Source organism: Mesocricetus auratus, unplaced genomic scaffold (assembly GCF_017639785.1).
Source record: "Mesocricetus auratus isolate SY011 unplaced genomic scaffold, BCM_Maur_2.0 Super-Scaffold_100015, whole genome shotgun sequence".
Lineage (NCBI taxonomy): Eukaryota > Metazoa > Chordata > Mammalia > Rodentia > Cricetidae > Mesocricetus > Mesocricetus auratus.
Window position 1 is genome coordinate 2,148,693 of NW_024429198.1, and position 22,958 is coordinate 2,171,650.

The 22,958-nt window shown below is 37.3% G+C and overlaps 1 pseudogene; it reads left to right on the plus strand.

Moving 5' to 3' along the window:
• Positions 1-4,554: 4,554 nt before the first annotated feature.
• Positions 4,555-6,194, plus strand: LOC121144352 (annotated as a pseudogene).
• The last annotated feature ends 16,764 nt before the right edge of the window (positions 6,195-22,958 follow it).

The following is a 22,958-nucleotide window of genomic DNA, read 5'->3' on the forward strand; positions in this document are numbered from 1 at the left end:
CTAACATCACATGACATACTTTCCAAATAATTTCACCAACTGGTGAACATATTCATTCACATGATCCTACAGGAATCATTCACATTGAAACTCCACAACATCATAAAAATTTATCCACATACCTAAGATAAATGTAATCCTGACCCCCCATCAAAAAACCTTTTTCTCTTTGCAACCATTACAGACAGCTATAACTGATCAAAATACAGAGTTGTGAAGCCCAGTACTAACTAATACATGTACAATATAGCTCTTACATCTAAGACTCAGGAACCATTGGGGACAAAGGGATGGAAAGATTATATAAGCCAGAGGAACAGGAAATTTGCTGTGAAATTGTGTCTTCTAGAAACATCAGAGGAGCTATACCCATGAAGATCCACCAACATGGCTACCAAAAAAATTACCTGAACAAAGACAATGTAGATATTATAGTAGGAGGAAAGCACAGTAGGCCTCAACTATAGACAAAGAATTATAGGAAACTAAGCAAGGCTGAGAGTTGGAGAAATAGTTTTCTTCAGGGAATTGGTTATCCAATACTAAATGGTCATCCCTGAAAACATAAACATGCAAGTAACATTATACTGATTAAGAAGGTTGTATTTATACATTTATATTACATGTAAATATATTATGTAAAAGCAATTATAGAAAAGGTGATCATAAATGTTTTAAATTATACTTCATCTTTACTGATCAGCATTCATGATGCTGGAAGGTACCCTGCATAATACAGAGGCAAAAGATAATTATACATATCACCTAGATAAAAACCCTGGGTCCTATAACAGGGACCTTCTTGCAAGATATATTGGTGGAATAGTGGCCCAAATGTTTTGGAAGTAGCCAGCCATTTTCTGACTGGATTTAAGGTCTACTCCATGAAATAGAATCCATACCTGAAATTGCTAGAGTGTCTGAGAACTTGATAGTAGATAGGCATGGGCCCAGGGGGTGAAAACCTACCATTATAATCTTGCTAAAGGAACAGCAATAAAATGACTCCTAATCATACATGGCTATACACAAAATCAGTGGGTCACTAATCCCCATTAGAGAATCTTCTTGCAGTAGATGTGAAATAAACCAGAGACTCACAGCTGGATAATGTTCAAAGAGAAAGCAACTTTGGAGCACTCAGTCATAAATGGGATATCTTTGTCAAACCTCTCTCCTCAAGGTCCAGCATCTATCTAGGAGAGGAGACAGAAAGATTGTAAGAGCCAGAGATGATAGATGACTTCAAGGAAACAGGGTCTTCCAGACACAACAAGGTTGATGAACTCACAGAGACTTGCACTCACTGCTTGAACACACTGCAAGACTTGGACAAGTTCAAGCTAAATGGGGTTCAGTACTGAGAGAGCCAAGTAGATATGAGGTCCTACTCATAACCAAGAATCTATTTGCAATGGATACTTACTGAAAAAGGGAAAATCAGTTTTCTCCAATGGAATGTCTCTGGGTATATCAACCACACTCTAGGACAGGCTCTATACTCAGGAGTAGTTGGCCAGGACAAAACAAACCATCCTTTTCTTGTTTTATCTTCTCTTTTCTTTTTTGTAGGTTTTTTTATTATGCTTTGTTTTGGCATTTTAAGGGGGTCTTTTTGCTTTGTTTTGATTTTTCATTTTTGTAGTTCATTCTCTTGAAATGTAAATAACATAAACTTGTATGGGTAGGGAGATGGGGAAGATTTGCGGGGAGTTTCAGGAGAGAGAAAAACACAATCAAAATATGAAAAAAATTTAAAATCATAATTATATCATTACTTTTTCTTTTTCTCTCTCCACCCTATCTCATATAATCCCTCTTTGCTTTCTGTGAAATTAATGGCCTCTTTTTCTTTAGTTGTTGACATATATGTATATATATATCAAAAAATAAAGATATATACATACATTTATATAGCCTAAATACATAAATACAATTCACTAAGTCTGTATAATGTTACTTGTATGTGGATAGCTTTAATGGGTATCCCTTTGAGTCCTATGTGTTCTCAATCATCTGTAGCTCCTAGCTCCTAACTCCAAATCATCAGATGTGTGTATACAGCCCGGAGTAACAGCAATAACCAGGAAGGTAAAAAGGGACCAGGGTAATGAAATGAGCAGTGGAGGAGGCAAAAGAAGGATACAAGTGATCAAGGGGAAATGTGGAAAATAGGCGAAGACTTTAATTAGGGAGGAGAGAGAGCTCAATATGGAAGGGTAAGGAGAGAGGTGGTAAAAATGTCTGAAAAGGAATTAGTTTCTTTGGAAAATGTTGATAAGTATTTGTATTAATTCTTTGAGAATTTCATACATTGTATTTTTATCATATTAAAAATTCTTTGAGCACTTGAATTCACATCATTTTCTGCAGCATTACCATGCCGAAATGATTATGGAATATCTAGTCTCATAGTTTATTAGTTCTTGTTTTATATAAGCTGTATGTCTATGATTTCATGTCTTCAAACAATCTGATTGCTAAGTTACATTTTATTCAAGACCAGCGGTTAAGTAGGGGGAAATTAGTGTTGTTTTTGTCAGCTCATTTCAGTCAAAACTACAAACATTTTAAATATATATATTGGAAGAAATTTCAGTGCCATTGTCTTAGTGGATTTTGTAATAGGCCAAACTAATTCACTGGTTAGGCTATAATTTTCTTACATGTTCTAGAGTCTCCTTTGGTAACAGCAACAAAACTCCATATGTAGCTTAAGGAGCAGACACGTATTTCTAACAGTTCAAGGGGCTAGATTATTCAAATGGGTGCTAGAAGATGTATTTCTGGTTTAAGATCTTCATGCAGGCTTGCAAATGTCTATTATCTCATTCACATTATATGTGCTCAGAGGGCCTCTTCTCTTTGCTGGGGGGGGAGAGGTGGGAGGGAGAGTGGGAGGGGTGTGAGGAAGAATGAGGACAGAAGATGGGGAGAGAAAGACAAGATATAGAAAGAGAAACACACACACACACACACACTCACAAGAGTTTTTATGCTGTTCCTCTTAGTATAAGGACACAAATCTTCCCCATCACAGCCCCAAGAAAGTCTCATTATTTCTCAGAGTTCTCATGTCAAATGTAATTTTGTTGAGGGTGGAGGATTCCATGAATACATGAAGGGATGAGATGACAAACATTCTGTCTAGAATGCTGGCTACTATGGTTCAATTTTGCAGTTTGTTTCAGAGTCATGGTTCATGCGATCTCCACAGGAATCTTGGTCTTAAAGCCTGTCATAGTCAAATAAGTTTGGGAAACTCTGACTCAACTGAACTCATGTAGATTTTCCCCTGAAGTTTTTCCTAGAGGCTTAACTGTGTACATAATTCTGAATTACTTATAGGAAGGTTTTATAAACATTCAAGACATTATTCACGCCATACTTTCTAATATTTCCCAGTTGCAAAATTGACTGAAAACAATGTAGAAAATATTAATATTGATCAGTGAAAATTTGTGTATATGTAGGCAAACTTCATATATTAGAATTTATATGCATACTATAATTACCTAGAAAATCATGTTTTATATTTATATATGTTATATTTCAAGTCTGTCATTAACAAAAATAGCCCCTGTCTTGAAAAGCCAAAAATAATAGCATAATATTAAGAACAAGAAATATACTGAACAGTGTTTCTGAGTCAATGCAAGGTAAATATGGAGCAATAGAATATTGGATTGGAGAAGTTTTTATGAAATATTGAATTATGTATTTTCTACACATTTTTAAGCCATCTGTCAAACAAAATTTAAATGGCATTTGGTACTCTCTTGCTGAAATATGTACATATGTAAGGGTTTTCATTCACGTATACATGTATACATATCAACAACAAAATGTGGATGGTTCATGTACCTGGTTTGAATTTCATCCACTAATGTCTTGTTATCATAGTAAAGGAATCAGGCTGTATACAACATAGTGATTTCTCAGGGTCTGTTACCTGACTGAGACCATTCCCTGATGCCTTGGTTTTTCTCCTTTTTAGTCCTTCTAACTCTTCTTCCAAATGTGAAATTCATAATTGTCAGGGACACTTGGCTTTTTTTTATTAATTTAATTTTAAATAGCTCGCTCCACATGTAAATCCCAGTTCCCTCTCCCTCCCCTTCTCTCGCATCCCCCCACTATCCCCCCCCACAGCCTCCCACCCCATCCCCACTTCCCTCCACACAGGGGATATCCAGAGTCTGTCATTTCACTCAGGGCAGGGTCCAGGCACTCCCCCAGGAGTTCAAGCTGAGAGAGCAAATAAACTTGATGTCTATAGCCATCCTAGAACCTTCATCCAGTGACTGATGAAAGCAGAGACAAACATCCACAGTTAGACACTGAACTGAACCCATGGATCCCAGTGACACAGAGAGAGGAACAATGAGCAAATTGGCAAAGAATGGGCTGGCAAAACCAGAAGAGACAGCTGATCTGAACAAGGGGGAGCTCTTGGACCCCAAACCGACAGCTGGGAGGCCAGCATGGGACTGATCCAGAACCCCCTGAGTGTGAGAGACACTTGCTTTTAACGATGCACTAGGAGCCAGAAAGATGACTCTGAAGATGCCAAGTCCGAGGACCCGAGTTCAAACAGCGGAAGCTACACAATGTAAGAAGAAAACAGACTCCTCCAAGTATCCCCTGGCCTACATATGAACACAATGCCTTGGTGTGAACACACACACACACACACACACACACACACACACACACACACACACACAGAGAGAGAGAGAGAGAGAGACAAAATAAATTCATGACTAAATATAAATTTTTAAATGCAAAATATGTAAATAAAAATGCATTAGATGTGGTCTTCAAATGGAGGACATTATAACACATATAACAGGGTATAACCTGCTTCTCTTTGGTTCTTAATTCTGGGGAAAGACCATGGCTCACAGCTAAAACATAAGTCCTTTTTCATTAGCCAAGGCATTGTTTTTTGAGAAAGAACAAAACAGAAATACTCAGTTTTCAATTAAAAACTAAAAACAAATACCTTAACAAGTGTTTGGAGAGCAGTTACCACACCAGAACAAAGTATCCAGGCCCTGGCCCTTGGGGCATATACTTCTAGAACCTTGACCCACACAGGAGTGACTCATTTGGTGAATCAGCCCCTTTCCACAATTTCCCTTGAGGACAGCAGATCCTAGGAGGAGAGCAGCATTGTCTAGGGAATCCATCTCTTGTCTAGGTGCTGGAGTTCATGGGGATATGCATGTACTGCTCTCCATCAGTGGAAAAATTGTGCCTTTGTCCTTATCAAGGGTTGATGAGTTATCCACACAAAATTACAGATGAGTCACCCATACAGTTTGGTGACATTTCTGTTTCCTGTTCTTCCTGCTTAAAGAGACGATGTGAGCTCAGAAATCTAATTACCCTTTGATGATGAAGCAAGATGAGAGCCAGCTCAGGGCATGGAGGTTGTTTTCTATAAATGTGGCTCTGACAATGCCTGCTAGAGGATGGTGCTTACCTGTGAGCAATGGAGTCATGTTCAAGAAACTTCCCATGGCTTTGACTCTGATGATGTGGTGCTGTTTCAGCTTCAACTATATTCCTCTCATCTGCTAAACTTGTCCAGACAAAATATGCTGAATGTAGCTGCTGCAGTTGGTGGGTTGCCTTCAGTGGGAATTAGGGCACCACACTAAGAAGAAATACATCCATTCTGTGTGGATGAAGTGCACATAAAGTCGAACCAGTTACCAAGCACTCGGGTTTGGTGTAGGGTGACATGAGGCCCAGATTAAAGAGTACTAGTACACAGAGCTGGAAAATGTTCTGGGCAATGCTCCTTTGTTTCCAAAGAAGTCGTTTGCACAGCCCAGCTGGTACAGAGTGTAGCTTCTGGGATACAAACCAGTCAGGTGGTATTTGTCCATTTTGAGTTTACTTTTTTTGTGGTTGGAATGAAGGAGGATTGTGTTTATTTCAATCAGATACATCTGGGGCTTACTTTGCCTGGAAGGCCACAGCCATGGGAAAGAACTATGTGAATGGGAAAACTTTTCTTGAAAAGATAAAGCAAAAGTTCAGAACTTGAAAATGCCCTTTCTGCAGCCATCTTAACCCTCAAGGAAGGCTTTGAAGGGCAAATAGAAGAAAGCATAGAAGTCAGGATCTGCAATGAAGCTGACTTTAGAAAGTTTACTCTGATTTTTCTTGCTGTCAGAGCATGACAAAGAAGTGGCTGACCTATTCTATTTCAAGATAATCTATCTACTTGCACATATTTATGGTATGTTTTATTTTTGCAGACTTTTTCATAATTATTCTACAGGGCTTAATGGGCTTATATTTTTAAAACAACAACAACAACAACAATAATAATAAAATAATAGATTGTTAAATCCAACTTCTACATGTTTAGGAGTTGGAAAGATTATTATTTATTTACTTATGTATTTAATATGTATGCCAGTGCACCATGGTCATGTTTGGTGCCATGGAGATAAGAAGATCCCCTAGAATTGGAGTTACTGATGCTTCGAGTCATCATGTAGGTGGTGGGAACCAAGCCAAGTTCTCTGCAAGAGCAGTAAGTACCCTTCACTGCTGAACCATCTCATCAGTTTTCAATTGGAAAAGTTTGAACTACCTATTTCTTACTGTTAATCACACTTGATTTTGGGGAATTGCATTGCAAAGCAGAATGACAAAATCAGTATAGGTTTCATATATTTCACACTTACTACTAGATATTGCCTATGCTTCCACAAAACAAAATGTTGATTTTTATGTCTTTAGAATGGAAAGAATCTGTAGGCACTGATGGGTTCATGAGACAATAGAAGGATCTTTGGTCTTGTCTTGGTTTGAATAAGAATAGCTCCTACAGGCTCCTATATGTAAATGCTTAGTCATCAGGTAGTGACACTACTTGAGAAGGATTAGAAGGTATGGCCTTGTTGGAATAGGTGTGGCTTTGTTGGATGAAGTGTGTTACTAGGGGTGGGTTTTGAGGTTTCAAACTCCTAAGCCAGGCCCAGTGTCTCATTACTCTTCCTGAGGCCCATGGATTCAGATGTAGAACTCTCAGCTACTTCTCCAAGTACCCTGTCTGCATCCATACTGCCATGCTCCCTGCCATGATGCTGCTGTATTAAACCTCTGAAACTGCAAGGAAGCCCCATTTACATGTTTCCTTTTATAAGAGTTGTTGTCCTCCTAATGTCTCTTCACAGCAATAGAACACTAACTAAAACAGGTATTAAGCAACATTAGGTGTAGACCAGGAAAAGCCTGGAATCCTCTGTGCGATTATCCAACAGCAAGGAGGTGTTAAACAAAATCAGCCTCCTTTGGGAGATATGTAACTAAATGAACCATGCTTTGCTGGCAAAATAAAAACAATCCTCTCATTAGAATAGAGTCAAGAATCCTCCTAGATCTGGCCATCAGACACTAACCAGTAAATATCAAGCTTTGCCTAGCAGGAATATATACATTGATGTTATAAATATCCAACATAACATATATTATTTTGTGTTAAATATACACTATTTAAAATACGTTTTTAGACTTATTATACTAGTTGTCATTAAATGTTAACTTGACAACACGTAGAATCACCTGAAGAGGAGTCTCAATTGAATTATCTTCTTCAGATTGGTCTGTGGCGCATTTCCTGGCATGCATAGGTTTCTGTGCTTTGGGGACAGGAAGGGTTGCCCTTACCTTGCTTAAAGTTCCATAGTCTTATATTTGTAAAAATTTACATTATAAAAAATGTTGCGTTTCAACTAGTTGCTTTTGTTTATCTGAATGTTTTTACCACATTATAAACTGTAGCATTTCATTTAAACCATTGATTTGTATTTGCAGTGCAGAAAATAAACTATGCAGTTTACTTCTGTCAATTCTAATAATAACTCCAATGCCATGCTTGCCAAAACTTCCATTAAAGACATATGCCTTGACTCACTGATCCCAATAATAGAGAAAAACAACCTTTCCCAGCAGCTGGAGGTTTAATGTTGCTTTTGAAGAGAAAGCGGAGAAATATCCCACCCAAATATTTATATAGCTTGAGACTCCTAGGAAAGCCTGAGTAGCAGGCAGGGATTCTGTTAATCCAGCTGAAGTTTCACCTCAACTGCAGACCTGCAGATAGCTGGATGGAACAGCAAAGGCACATGTCCTCATTGTGTTGGTATGGTGCTATTCTCAGCCTTTTTCTTCACCCCTAAACCAATTTTCGGTTATGTTAAACTGAGAAGGATAATTTTAGCCTACATTATGTTCTACTTGTCTGGACTGTAAGCTTCTGGGAGGCACAGGACACCCTCCTAACACTTGTCCCTTGACTGTAGTAGATTCTTAGTTTGCATATATTGTGTCAAATATAAATTCTGAAGTATGTTGCTTTCCTTTTATAGCCTCTCTGGATTATCTCTCTGTTCTCAGAATCTGATGTGGGAAAACAATCTGCTTGATCTCCAGTATTCTGTTTTAATCAAAGAAGTGGATTCCAGATCGACTTTCTCTAACCCAGAAAGTCTTATTAATTAATTAAAGTCATTGGTCATAATTTGTTAGCCATGTTGAATGCTGAAGTTTAGCATTTGATACTGATAAATTACTTCAGATTGTTTATGTGACCATAATATGAATGAATATGATTGGGTTGAATATGGAATAAATGAAATGGATTTAGGTAGCAAGGTGCTTACAAATTGAAATAAATTAAAATGCAGAGAAATAGAAGTTGTATTTTCTAAATCGATAACAACTATTTATGTTCATATGCTTTGAAAAAATACTCAGGAACAATTGTTATTTTTTAAATAATGATACGAAATGCCTGCCACTCAAAACCAAGACTTTTTCCTAAAGCTGTTTAACAGATGGCTTTGTATAGAAACTCAGATCAATGACAAATAGTGTAAAAATAGCAAGCAAATATTGACTGAGCATCTACAGTCGTCATGTCCTGCTACACACGGACTGTTGAGGACTGTTGACATTGGTTCTCTAGTGAAACTGAAAGATCTCATGAATGTCTATGCATCCCCCATTGCTTACTTTCTTTCTGGAATTTGAATATACAAAGACACAAATCCTAGGAAGAACAGACCAGGAAATAATCTGTGCAAGTCCTATCAAACAACTCTAAATTTTGAATCAGAATGATATATACCGACAGCCCTAGGTGTTTTTTGTAATAAAGAAGTGCTGAAACCTTTATTGGAAAGCTGTAAGATACAAGCAACCATGATGATATGCTGCCATATTCACTATTTATAAAGCCATCAGGTGTGTCATTTCTTTGCAACAAATGTCCTCATGCAATCTGACTCTCACTTTTGTATCTAATTAAAGATTATGTGATTCTGATAAGTTCTCTGGAGGTAAGCTATGTGCTGTGTGTGTTCTGGTGAGACCACCCCAGCATACTGTGGTTGTTGGAGGGCATGGCCACTCATAAAGGAGTAGTCTTCAGAGCTGAATTTTTGAGAATTATCACCCCCTGAATAAAAAGTCACCATCACTCTAATCTCCCACTGAATCTGGAAATGTCAGTGCTAATGGAGAGCAATTAGGAATGAAAATGCAAGGCACTGAGTGGGATATGAAGCAGATGCAGCAGGCTGAGTTTTCCTGTGGTAGCTCTAACCACAAGACAGTCACTCAAAGCCATTTGCTGCTCTGCAGTTAATTCCTTGATAAAAATGGGCACCTTGGGGTTGATCTAGGGCTCTCACTGTTTAATGAAAAATTCAACTATTTTCTTCCATCACCAAAATCCCTTTTCATCATAATCCCCTTTTAGAACAACTAAAGACCCAGAAAGCTAATCTCTGGCATAATAAAGAGGGGAAGAACATTAAATTTTTGGTAAGAATGTTCTGAAATCAAAGAAGATAATTTCTAGAGGACTTGGTAAGTAGTGTCTCATTTACTGTTGCTGCTATCTCTTAAGACATCTTAAGACCAAACAACTGAAACAGATTTGTCTTGAATTAACATGCTAATAGGAATGAGTAAACTATTCTTTGATCCTAACCTTAGCCAGCACTTTTCTAATTCTTTTATCAACACTAGAAGAAATTTTCCTGCTTCTCTTTGGATATGATCCATTTTCTATATTTTGGCCTTTTAAAAATTCTATTCCAAGAGCAGTCATTTTTTCCTGCTCTTATCACCATTCTGATGGTACTGAAAACCTGTAGCAGATGCCAACATTTTCTTATTTGGAGACTAAGAACTACAAAACGAGAACAATAAAAATAATGACAACACTCATGGTGTAGTTACTATGTGTTCGACACAGTATTAACTGGTGTATATGTATAGCTAATACACTTAACTGTATCAACTACCTGTGAGGTACATGATCTATGTAGCCTCAGCTGGCCTCCAACTGATAATTCTCCTGCTCCAACCCCTTAAATGCTGGGATTGCAGGAATGCTTTATGATATGTAGCAAGGTGGATGGGTATTCTTGTTATGTCTATCCCAGGAGAAGAAAATTACATTGGGTGGTATCATAGAATTTCTTTAGAGTCACACAGATAGTAAATCTTATGCCCTGACAATTTTACTCTAAAATAAGTGCTTTCCCACAGCACATTTCCCAAGAAATCTGCTTTTTCTCAGCAATTAAATATTTCGCTAATAAGATATAACCAAGAATCATGGAGCATGAGACTGATGCCTATAGATTAAGGATAAGATGTAGAGCAAAACAACATTGTTCCCTTTGTGTTTTTAGAGCTTGCATATTCAGTCAGGAGAGACTCTCGTTAATCAAATTATTATGAAAATACAAAGTGAAATTCAAGCTGGAATAAGTAGTTAGAGGGACAGTTTTAATATTCTGTGAGGGAATCCAGCAGGAAATTGATTCTTTGTAGGGATGAAATGAAAGTGCTCTAAGAAGGACTTTGCTGAGATAAAGCTAATTAAGTTGAGGTTAAAAACATGACTAGCAGTTAACTGGGCTAAGTACAGTTTCTAGGCAGAGATTCTAACATCTTCATTGACTCTGAGATGGGAAGGGTACTTGGCTTACAAAGCTTACAAAGCTGTCAATGGAGACTAGGTTAACAAAAACAAAATTGTGCATTAGATATTTTACCCTTTTCTTTTATATTTATTTATTTATGTTGGTTTTTCAAGACAGGGTTTCTCTGTGTAGCTCTGGCTGTCCTAGACCTTGGTTTGTTGACCAAGCTAGCCTTGAACTCATAGAGATCCACCTGCCTCTGCCTCCTGAGTGTTGGGATTAAAAGTGTGAGCCACCATGCCCAGATATTTTCTTCATTTCTTAGCAACTCTGAGAAACTATTAGGGAGCTGGAAAAAAGCCGAGTTTCTTTGAAAATCGCATTGTGTTTGTTATTGGAAAAATAGATAGGAGGAAGAAAAAATGGACTCAGTAAAGTCAGAGAAACATTTCAGATCACAATATCTTGTGAAACCATGTAGTATTATGACTCATAGCCTGAAGATAAGATAAAGAAAAGGGAATTAATCACTTTTTGGTTGTTTAGCAGGTAACAGACATGTGGCCAGAAAAACATAAAGATTTACAGTAAAGTCAGATTCAGATGAAGAAAAACCTCTAAAAGGTTTATAGTGTGTTTAAAAATATAGATAGGCTTGGTAGAGAAAAAGAAACAGGATAGTGAAAAAAACATAAACAAAGAGAGTATCTCGGTATGGTGGCACACATCTTTATTCCTAGCACTTAGGAGTCAGAGGCAAACAGATCTCTGGGATTTCAAGGCCAGCCTGGAGTAGAGAGCGAGTTCAAGGGCAGCCAAATTACACAGAGAAACCATGTCTCAAATAAGTAAAAAGTAAAATTAAAAGATATAGAGTAATAAAAAAGCCATGTAAAGATGGAAAATACACAGAGATTCTGGATACTGTATGCTATTGTGTTTTTCAGTTGTTCAATTGCTAAGGAAGGAACAACTGCTGAAATATACTTGATTATAAATGCTGCTAGATTAATCCAACTTATATATTTTAAAAATGCTTTGACTTCAAAATTTAAGTATAAGGATACGTTACTTTGGAAAAGAGATTTTATTTGTGTTTCCACAGAAAATGAAAAGCTATGGATTCCTTCCAGACTAATATTGTTTGACGAAGCATGACCCCCTGAAATCGTGTACCAGGTGATCCAACATCTAAAACAGCTGAGGTGATGCAGCTGTGCAGACTACCAAAACAAGGACTTGTCCAGGTGTCTGTTCTTTGTCATCATTCCCATGGTATGGACAGTACCCCCAACCAGTAGGAAGCAGTTTGGAATGACAATGCCCAAATTCTCAAATATTGTTTATAAAATTTTGTTTTCATTTAAATGAGGTTGCTTATAAATGATAATGGTCATAGTCATTCTCTTTCTAGAGAGAAAATAGGGAATATGACATAGAAATGAATACTTTGTCTTGGAATGGATTTTCATTTAGTAACACAAATTTAAGGTCAATTTTGTGATAAGTATATTCCTCTTCTTGTTTGAGTATTGTGTTTATATTGATATTTTAAAATGTTATACATACTTAAATACAGATTATAGATAGTTACTTATAATAGTCAGCACTTGCAGTTAGGTAAGTTAAGTTTTCTAGATATACAGAGATGTATTTAAGATAGGTAGATATTCTTCAAACCTTTCAAAGATATTCAGAAAATGGCATTTAAAATAGTTTAGGGTTTTTCTTGACAATGAGACACGACTACCCCTGGCAAACCAATTACATCTGAGAGGAAGATGGGCACCATGGAAAGATAAGCCATTTGGGCAAGAAACCACTCTTGCCTGGACTATTTGACTCTTGCTGCATAAACTGCACATGCAGGACCCACAGGAAAGTGGATGCTGAACTTGGACAGTCCTACAGGGTTCCTGCTTTATGGAAGAGTGTGCCAGACATTCTGCAGGGTACAGTAAAATGACTGACAAACTACCAATGCAGATGGACAGTTTAAAATTTCCTGCTTAGCTAAGAAGTCTTCCAGACACACTGTGGCCTATGGGCTGAAGATGGATGCCCCAATATTGCAGAGGAACTTCAGGTAACTGTCCAGGTAGCAAAGTGTCTCTGTCAATTCTAGAGTTTATATCCTTCTGTGGTTTATATCCTTCTGTGGTCTTTGATGGAGTTGAAGACAGCTAGTTATAATTACAGTTTTCCTTAGTTATGATAAAAATAAGATACATATAAGACCTTAGACTCACCATGATAGGATAGATGATATTTTCTTTAAATCTTGCTAAATGTGAACAGACTAAATATTGTATTTGTAGTTCTTGTTTAATAACTGCCTTGTTATATATTTTACTATGTTAAAGTTAAAACCTTTCTTTTTATTTAGACAGAAAAGAGGAGATAATGGGGGAATTCCTTCTGTGTATGTTCTTATCTTATTGGTTGTTGAATAAAGCACTGTTGACCAATAGGGAAGCAAGATAGGTGGGCTAGGAGTTGAGGAGGATTCTGGGAAATGCAGTCACAGTCAGTCATGATGTAGGACATGGGAGGGATCCTTTTCTCCGGTAAGAGGCTACCACATGGAAATACTCAGATTAGCAGTTATGGATTAATAATTAAGTCACAGCTAGCTAATAAGAAACCAGGCAAACAGTCAATAACTTCATAATTATTGTAGTATTTTGTGTGTTATTTGGGCCTGAGACAGCTCAGGACCCAGGTGGCTGGTGGGAGGACTACACATTACAACTTATTAAAACTTGGGGACTTACCTCCTCTTGTTCTCAGATGGGGTCATTCTTGGTTCTAGGCTTTTAGACTCAAGTTGTGACTTGCATCATTGGTATTTCCTTGTTTTCACACCTGTAGAAGAAGAGTTAGAGGGCTGCTTAGATTTAATAATCACATAAGCCATTTCTCACAATAAAACTTCTGATCCAGACATCCTCCCACCAAACCTGGGTGACAGAGAGGAGGCCTTGGAAATCTGTGGGGCCTTAGAGAGTAGAGCAGAATTTATTCCTGGCATACAGAGGGACTCTGGGAACCCATACCACATGGAGGGATGCTCTCTCAGCCTGGACACATCGGGAAGAACCTAGGCCCTTCCTGGGAGATGTGACAGACTCTGAAAATCCCTCATGGAAGTCCTTGCCCTCCCTGGGTAGCAGAGGAGAGGATGGAGTGGGGGTGAGGGGTTGGGAGGATTGAGGGTGGGGGAGCAAGGGAGGGAGAGGGAACTGAAAGTGACATGAGTAAAAAATTAAATAAAAATATGGAAAAAATAAAATTGTAAGTTTGCATAGAAAAAAAAACTTCCTTTGTCCATTCTTCCCATCTCTCTCTCCCTCCACTCCCTCTCTTTATAGGATATTATATATATACATATATATAATTTGATCATATATATTATGCATATAAAATGTTATTTTCTCTGGATAATTCTATCATTATGCCAGTTGTAATTGCATTAGTGCATTATAAAATCCAAATCATTAAGTCTACTGTTTAAAAATTTATTTCATTTTCATAGACAAACCTTTCTTTGAAACTGGTATTTTTTGAAAATTCTAATATTCTTATTCTCTTTCATTAATTCTATTCTTTTATAGATGAAGGAAATGAAGGTGACTTTTCTAGGCTTTCAATTGGAGGCATGCCAGTAAAACTAGTAACAATTCTCAGCTTGGTGACTTAACCATTTTCCACACTGAACTATGATGGCTCCTTCTCAAACACTTGCAGTTGTACTTTCAGCCTCTGACTCCAAAATGAGTGTAATGCCTTTATTAAATGTTTCCAATTATGAGGTTAAATCGGTAATTACACAAGTGATGTGATCAACATTTTTTGACCATGTACTTTGTATCTTTATAACTGGACTATGAACACAGTAGCTCAGACAGCTCTGTTGTTTTAGCCAATATATAACAGCTTAACATATTCGCCATGGCTCTTGGAAGCCTATGAAATTAAGCTACTGAAATAGTAGAAGCTTTATTTGGTTTATGAGAATTATTTTTGACAAATTGTATATTTTGGTCAAGATTGTATCATTACACAATTTGGATCTAGGAGTCTTCTATTTTTTTGTCATTACTGTGATGAATAGTACTGGCACATTTAGAATTGGACTTTTAGAGAAATATCTGATATGAGCAACTAAATACCATGTATTAAACTAATCTTGCTCAAGAATCCACTAAGTGCACAGAAAACCACATTAAAATATGTGTTTTAGATGCCTTATAATTATTTCTAGAAGAGGCTTCATGGAAAACTCAAGGACATAGGTAAGATTGTAACTGGTATCATGTCTGACCAATTTGCAAAAGGTTACCATGATCCATATTTAAGGGTCATTAAAGTATAGTGGGTCTTGATATGCAGTCTTGATTACTCTTTCATATGGGACTTATTGAGGTCCTATAAGAAAGTACTTCAGTTGTCAACCTCTTCAGGGCCTATTTTCTTAGTAGATTAGTAGTTTTCTTAAGGGCTTAATCTTTTCCCATGTCCAATGATGGACACATTATAAATTCTAACTATCATGGGTCAAATTAAGAAAAGAATTGTTAGCCAATTTTAATTGCAGTGTTCCCCACAACATATGTCAAGTTTTCCTTTTGCTCATTTCTGCTTCTCCTTATGCCCTTCCTCAAATATCAATCAAATGCCACTTTACTAATACTAACCAACCATTATGTCATACTTTAATATATAGAACTAGTCTAATTATTACCTGCCATATAAATACTTGTCTCATTTTTAGTAACTGAAATGTATTTTCTAATAAATCATATATTCCCATGTTGGGCTATACTACATGGAGGAAAGTGTTTTGAAATTACCAGCTTGGGGGATAGAGAGATGACTTAGCAGTTAAGAATACGTGCTGTTCTTACAGGGGAACAGGGTTTGTTTCCTAGCATCCATATGGTAGCCTACAGCAATCCTTAATTCCACTTCTAGGGATTCTGGTACCCTCTTCTATCCTCTGCAGGCACAAAGCACACATGATATATACATATATGCAGGCAAAGTTCTCATAAAGGAAAAATAAAAATAATAAGAAATCATGAAAACCTCAACCTCTTTTTCAGAAGAATGAAAAGCTATACACATTTTCAATGTGACAACAAATTACTATTGAATAATGATTACACTGTATTTCTGGGTAAAGTATGAGCCAATCTTCAGACTTTGCCTAGTAAACTTGTACTGTTAATAGCAGATCATCTCTAGGCAATCATGTTGAGATCATCTGGCTAGATGGGCATCTAATGCCTCATCTTGGAGAAGAATCAAGATTCCAAGGAGCTGATTCCATATGCACTGTATGGGCTAGAGCCTGTAGATTATCTGACTCATCTCTTCCCTTTCACCAGAAGCTTGTGAGTGCCCTGAGGCACAGACAGTTTCTTGTCCAGCATTTGTCATGTCTGTGCTTATCTATACCAGAAAAAAATAGATAACTGCATTAACTTCAGATCTCCCTCAAGTAGCCCGTGAATCAAGGACTTGAGAAAATAAGTTTGGCAGATGCAGAAAGAGAAGTGTAGCAATAAAAAGTGAAATGGGAAGGAGAGGGATCACAGGGGATGTGTGTTATTAATAAAATGCAGTTGCTTTGTGGGCTGGGGAGGTGCAGCTTAATCCTACCAGAAATCTCTGAGGAACTACACAATAACCCCAGGATTCTTCTACCTCTGGGCGAAGGAAAACAGAATATGCTAATTATTAGTACCATATGGTGACTTCCTTAGGAGTGGGAAACCCAAGAACTGTACATGCTTTGACAGGAGAATGGGGATTTTGACTCCTAAGAAAGTATTTAGAGAAAGGCAGGTGTTGGCAGCTGGAAATTGTTCTGGTCTACATTGATGAGGAGAGTGAGGGCTCATGACTGGAGTGACTCCTTCGTAACATCTGCTTTGATGTTATGTGTGTTGTGAGTAAGGGTTCGCGACTAGAGCGAGCCCTTAGTAACATCTGCTATGACGCTTTACAAAATCCCTTAGCTCATCTCACAGCTCTAAATGAGTCTCAGTCTTCAAAACAGAATATGTTATGAAGGAATATTTAAAAAGATGAGTCAGCCTCGTATTTATGCTCAACCACCAGGGATGAAATTTACGGCTCTTCAAGCTCCTGAAGAAGAGAGCCAACCAAGCAGCCTGGGTTTTCCACTTCCTGGAATATGAAGCTCCTGGACAGAGCTCCTATCTATTATGATATAGAAATAAAAAGCACTTCGGTGTTAGGAGAGAAACTGACAGAGACAAAACTCTTAAGAGTTCACTTGAGCAGTGGGGGTAGGGGGACTGGAAAGCAGAAAGGACAAAGAAAATAGGCACTTGTCTTTGCATTTTGTTAAAGCCAGGAGTATCCCTGTGTAGGGATAAATGACTTTCATACTTTTGGAGTTTGTACACTTGGTTCCTAGTTGGTGGTGCTGTTTGGGAAGGTTTAGTAAATAACTGGAGATGGGCTTGAGAGTTGAAAGACTCGGGCTATTTCCCTTTAGTTCTTCCTGTTGTATGCTTTTGTTTGAAGAGATGAGTTCTCTGATTGCTCTAACTACTATGTGTACTTCCCTGATTTCTCTACCATCATGGACTCTAATCCTCTGGACCTATAAGCCTAAATAAACCCTTCTAAAAGCTGCCTTGGTCCTGGTGGTTTTTTATGATAACAGAAAAGTAAAGAATATACTCAGTTTCCCCAAGCACAGGGATGGCAAAGGTTTGAATGGGCTTCCTTGCAGATCGAGGTATTCTAAATAGGTATGAAAGTGAGCAAGTCCTTCAGTTTGGCTCCTGTTTGCTATTAGGGAAGTCAGATGGCTACAGCAATGTGAGTAAGTCCCAGTAGTCATATTCTATCTGGTGTTGTCACCTCAATGATTTGGTCAGTGAATCTGTGTTGCACCTTTCTCCCATGGGGGTCTGTTGACAGCTTGTTACTAGAAGCTTTTAGTTAAACACTTCTCATCCCCTGCTCCCAGTAAGGCCTGCATGCGAGTTCCTGTTTTCCGTTCATCCTTTGTCTAAATGCTAATTCCTGTTTTTGGCCCACTCATTGCCGGAGGACCCTGGGAACATAGGCTTCTGACCTTGGTGATTTTCCACCATGCCTGACTTTGGTATTTAAGGCTCCACCCTTGTAATAATAAGCGCCATTTTCCTTGTGAGAATGAACTGCTGTCTTGTCTTTATTTACATCCTTAGCTCTTGCCTCAGATGTTGTGAATTATGGTAGCACTGTAGCCACAAAAACACTGGTGGCTCACTACAAATCTGGACCAAGATATTCAAACTTCTGCTATTGAGACATTACCTTGTCATCTATAAATGTGTTGGGATGCATCAATGTCTACCCTGTGGCTTATAGCTTCAGATTGAAAATAAAACCTGGCTCTGGATATAGAGTTAAAAATTTATATTTCCTAATTTTCCAGTTTCTTTGCCTGTTTATTACTTATAGTTAATGGGCATATTTATTTCAGCTGTGGTGGTGAGTTGACCTTCTCAGAAGAAGGTCAATATAAAAGATACTGCAGACTGCCTTGACTTGACTAGCATTGTGATTGCAGATAGATGGGATGTCCTAAGACAAGTGTCCATATTAACTGGGATATTTTAGACATTTTAACAGTCAACTCCCTTGTCTGTATCTGGCCCAATATTCATGTGACTGTAATCACAGCTTCTCATAATTTATTGCTAATCAGGTGTCTAATCCTCAACCATCCTCAAGCCAAGAATGCTATAAGAAAACATTTGACCTCTAGAGGATGCTTTCCTGCGTTTCTGCAGATGATGCTGATGTAATTGGAAAATGTATTGATTTGTGACTTCCTTGTGTTCTGTGGCTATAAATGTTGATGTCGTCTCTTCCTTGGTGGAACATATCATTTATGGTAACTTGAATTCTTTTTCTGAGCTCTGATCAATCCGTATGGCTCAGAGTTATTTTCTTGTTTCTTTTGAAACAGTGTTATTATTTCATATCAATAGTACTTTTGATGACAGAATGCTACAGTTTAAGAAAGGGTAAAGGTAAGGAACTAGCAGAAGTTCCTAAAGGTCACAAAATACTGTGGCAGGTCAATTAATATGGAATTAGACTCCTCTGTTAAGCATCTTGTTTCTGTATGTAGGAGATAAACTTTTGATGAATTCTTTTTGTGGCTGGATTTAAGAAGCTAGTAGAGTATAACCCAAATTGCTAGAGATGTTTTGGCATGTCACATTTAGAAAATAAGAGCAAATTATCTTTAAAGAAACAAATTCAATGAAAAAATAGCAAATTTTAACAGATTTTGAAGTTTGTATTTGTTAAGTGCAGCATCTCATGAGAACTTCTGTCTTTGTAGTCAGTGATGTAAAGTATACTAAGTTTATAATTTCTCTCTGACAGGAGCTGAAGCTATGGTGCAGTGGGACATCATTTGTCTAGCATGCTAAAGGCCTTCAGTTCAAACCCTAGCAAGACACAACACACACACTCACACACACACACAAGAGAGAGAGAGAGAGAGAGAGAGAGAGAGAGAGAGAGAGAGAGAGAGAGAGAGAGAGTCTACAATTGCTCTGACTCCATGGAGGTATGAATTTAAATATACGATCATATCCCTGAGCTATGATCTTTAACGAATTCTGATTTAATTATATTTATGGTAGAGACCAGCTATACATGTGAAGGATGAAAGAAGAATTCCTGATCTATTCTCTTATTAACTAGAAAAATCAATTAATAGGAAAACCCTATTCCTTGAGGCCTCTTAAAGTTTCATTAATTAGAGAGTGCCATTGATCTTTCTATTCTGGATCCATAAACCAAAGATGAACTGCAAGTGAAAACACAATCTATCAAGGACAGAAAAGCAGACCAAGGAAATATTGAAATCCATTTTTATTTATTAAATGAATTGCTTGAAAAGCATTGAGTCAGCCATGCTGAAAAAATTCAAATTAGCAACTAAATGATCTAGGATTCACTATTGGGAACTTTGTACATACATATATTCTAACAGATAAATCATGTTTTGTTATATATCCTTATATGACAGAAATGATAAGTACAGTAACTTACCTACAGATGTTTCAAGTATTCTTTATGACTTAAAGATATAAATATTATTCTATAGTGTTCCCTAGTCATAGATTTATTTTTTATTTTACACACGAACAACTGGAATTATCACAAAGTCAACATTCACACAAAGTTGTATCTTTTGACCTCTATAGCTGTCCTGTGCTTTAAACTTTGTTCTTCTGACCTGCAAATTTTTCCAGCACTGTACTTGAGGATGAAGATTTTCTAGTCATCTTTTATGTAGAGAAGGAAATTAAAGCACATTATGGTTGTTGCTGTTTCCCCTTTGCAGATGCAGGACGGAGCAAGATAAATTCCTGGGATTGCTGATGCTCAGAGAGCTGTTATGAAAACATCTGAAAGCAGAAGCAAGTACCCTGTCTTCTTACTCTCTCTATCCAAAGGGAATAGATTTCTTGCATATTTTTCAGTTTGTTCCAACTGGTAATGACAAAAAAATTGCTGTTAATCAGCCCTGAGTGAAGTGCATCAAATGTCTGAGAACTTCCTTTTTATTCAGTGATTTCAGCTGCCAAAAGTTAGTTGAGCTTATCTGACCTTGGGCATACCAACTAAGTCTTAAATAACAGGAAGCCCAAATATTTTGTAAGCCATTTTTGTTCATATGTATGTGTGTCTGTGGTGTATAATTATACTTGTTTGTGAGTGTATCTGTGATGTGTGTGTGCACGTGAGGACATGTGTGAGCGCATGTAGGCTCATTTGTGTGTTCATGTGTGAAGATCAGATATTGGTGTTTATCATTTTCCACTTTATTGTTTTAATATGTTTTTTTACTTTGAGTTTATAGTAAAAAACTATAACACAGTAATAAATCAGACTCTAAATACACATGTAAAACTTAGGTGAAAATTTCTCATCTGTTCTGACAATGATCCCTCCAAGGACCAAAGAAACTCAGAAAGAATTTCTAACACCAGTCATGAGAATCCCTCTTTTGAGTTGTTGGTCATGATTGTCCAAAAGATTCCCTCTAAAAATCATAGGATATTGTAATTGCCCATGGTTGCCTCCCTAGAAATGGAAGGTAAGTTCCTATTGTTAAAGATACAACGTACTTCAGATACAGGGCCTAGAGGCCCCTGAACTGAAATTCACCTCCCCGAGGACTAGCTTTCATGGTATGAAAAGGTATCATGCAAGCTTCTAAAGCAGAAAAGCAATCAACAGTCCTACCCAGCTTTGATGCCTACGAACCACAACAATGACCATTATGGGTGTAGGAGCAGCATGCAAACTTCAGTGGTAACCAACAGCTCTGTTCATGGATCTTGGAGGAGAACCTACAACCACCTAAGTTCATTTTCTTACTGAGAAAGGTTCTTTCACTAAGCCTCACTAAACCTGGGGTTCACTGTTTAATCTAGACCAACTAGCCAATGATACAGACACCCCCACCCTAGTATCTGCCTATCTTCATTCACTGTGGTTATAGGAATATAACACTTACATGCTCAGCTTTTACATAGATTCTGAGAACCTGAACAAGGCCCTTATGCATGTGCAAAAAGTACTGAATTGTTTTCTAGTCCCACTAGCTACTTTAAAAATGACCCACAAATATTTGACTGTGGTTTCTGGACATTGTTTGGCTACTGCATATCCATATAAATTTTAGAAGTAGCTTGTAAAATTTTGCAAAAACCAAAAAGAACTGCTAGAATTTGATAGGTATTTTTAATGGACTTACCTGTATGATTAAAGAAATATGTCTTTTAACTTTGGGAAATTTTATCTTCAAATGGTCAATATCTCTTGGCCTTGTGCTTATTTTTCCTTGTTATTGTGTAGTTTTCTGCTTGAAAAAATCTGAGGAAGTAGAGTTCATGGCATCTGATATAGGATCCATTTATTTCCCTTTGATTGCCAGTTTGTTTTCATTGTAACTCTAGCTTTTGGACCTCTCGACAAACAGGCTAATGATAGTTGCTAGGAGAAGAATCATTATCTATGGGATGATTTGAGCAGGATGTTCCAAGTTTACAATAACTTACTGTACACAAACCTAAAATTTATTGATTTATGAGGCATGGCTCCTTAGAGAATGTCACATAAGCAATAAAACACTCTGAATTATAAAATTAGATATTTTATGACTTGAAATTTCCCCACTGTATGAGAAAATCTCATTAGATTCCGTCTATTACCAGGAGCAGAGGACTCTTGTCTCATGCAGGAAGGAAGAACTTAGGTGGCCACATGAGATGTTTCAACCCCTTGCTTACTTTTCTGGTGACATTTGATTCCTTCATGACATTTGCATATTACTAAGGTTTATCAGAAGGTAAGAACTTCTATTTTTTAAATGAATTTGATTTGAAATTTGGATGCTTTATATTAGGTCAAGTTCTGATATATTTTGTTAGTTCTATTCCTCATACAAATATTTCAAAATATTTCACTTAATTTTGTTTTCAGGCTGGGTTTCCTGCAACCCAGTATGGACCCCAGTTGTCTAAGTATCTGAAGGTGAATGTGAGATAATTTTTCTGTACCTGTCTCCTAAGTGCATGAATCAAAACAAGGACATTAAATATGCTAGGCAAACACTTTTCTAAATGAGCTAACACTCCAGCCCTATTTTGGGATCTTGAATGTGATGACATCTGCAGGTCTTTTTCAATTCCCCATATTAGATGATTGATTCCTAGTTTCAGTTTTCATTCATCTATGAATAAAAGTGAAATTTCACCACTTGATTTTTAGAAACATATAGTTGAGCTGGTGTCTAACTAGAAGTTTCACCCACAGTAACTAGTTTTCATGGTATTTGAAGGTATTTGCTACTGAAGGACCAATAGCACCCAGATACAAACCTTGTGACACATAACAGGTACCTGCCTGCAAGATATGCTGGTACATTAGTGGCAC